The sequence below is a fragment of the Bombina bombina genome, chromosome 7 (genome assembly GCF_027579735.1).
Source record: "Bombina bombina isolate aBomBom1 chromosome 7, aBomBom1.pri, whole genome shotgun sequence".
Lineage (NCBI taxonomy): Eukaryota > Metazoa > Chordata > Amphibia > Anura > Bombinatoridae > Bombina > Bombina bombina.
The window spans coordinates 301,571,910-301,573,479 of NC_069505.1; positions in this window are offsets into that span (position 1 = coordinate 301,571,910).

Below are 1,570 nucleotides of genomic sequence, written 5' to 3' on the forward strand. Positions count from 1 at the left end.
CATATAACAATGCATATGTTGAAAAAAAATATGTATGTGAACTTTTTACTTAAAGAGAAAAAAAAGCTTTGATGTGTGTCATTTTGTATGTTTTCATTCTGTCACTATATATTTAGGTCTATTTAGCACTTTCACTTGAGCATTAACAGAAGTAAAGCTTTTTCATGCGCTGGTTTGCATTCGTATTACAAGTATTACACGCTAACTTCAGGACTTCGGATATCATGACCATGCTAATTTATTTTTCCCATAGACTTTAATGGACAGCGCAAAAGGAAAAAAACACTTATCGCTCCCGCTTTAACTCAACATGAGTTATTATTATTTAACATAAAGGAAAATGTTATTAATATTTTCTGTATATACCTATACCTACATATATAATCATATAGATATATAGGTATATATATATTGTACATTAAGATTGTCAGATATATATACATTGGAACATTGGAATGTAAAATATGAGTAACGCACTTCGGGTTGTGTGCTTTAGATCTAATGTGGGGTCGGGTTAGCGCACATTAAAAATGAATTATCTTAAGACGTATTACGTAAATATTAAATATATAATATTCAAAACCATATTAAAAATAATTATTAGAATTATTATAGATACTGTAAAATATACATATATATATTTTATGGATTTTTAAAAAATATTTTAGTACATCTATAATAAATATTTACATTAATTATTAATATTTTCTATATTTAATAAACACATAACGCACTTTAATATGACTCATCTCGGGTTAGCGCTCATGAAGAATAAGTGTTCTCCTGTAGGACCTATTTGTGCAAACCTGAGAGTACTACTTCTTCATGTGTGCTAACCCAATATGAGTTATGTTAAGGTGCTTTATGTATTTATTACAAATAACAATTATATAAATGTACTAAAATATTATATTACAGTATCTATAATAATCATTAATAACTATTATTAATATTTTTTTCAATATTTTATATTTACATAATGTGCCTTAGGATAACTATCTATATATATATATATATATATATATATTCCAAAGAAATAACTTGCACCAGGTTTCTTCAATAGGGATGTTACCACTTTATTTACATATTGTTGTACACTTCACACCCAAAAACATATAACGTTTCGGTCCTGCACCTGGGACCTTTATCAAGGAAACCCAGGTGCAGGACCGAAACGTTGGATGTTTTTGAGTGTGAAGTGTACCACAATATGTGAATAAAGTGGTAACATCCTCATTGAAGAAACCGGGTGCAAGTTATTTCTTTGGAGTGTGTTTGGAGACTCTGCACCAGCCATTGTTACCTTACAGGGAGTGCTAAGGTTGTGTAATATGTAATATATATATTTCGTGTTAGACCTAAAGAGGGCAACCCGTAGCGTGTTACGCATATTTTACATTCCAATGTTCTTCACGTAGGAGAAAACATACTTTTTATTTTTAAATATATATTTCTATATATATCTGATAATGTTAATGTAAAATATATATATATATACCTATATATGTATAGAAATAGATATATAGGTATATATAGAATTATATAGAAATATTTATTTGAAATCAAAATA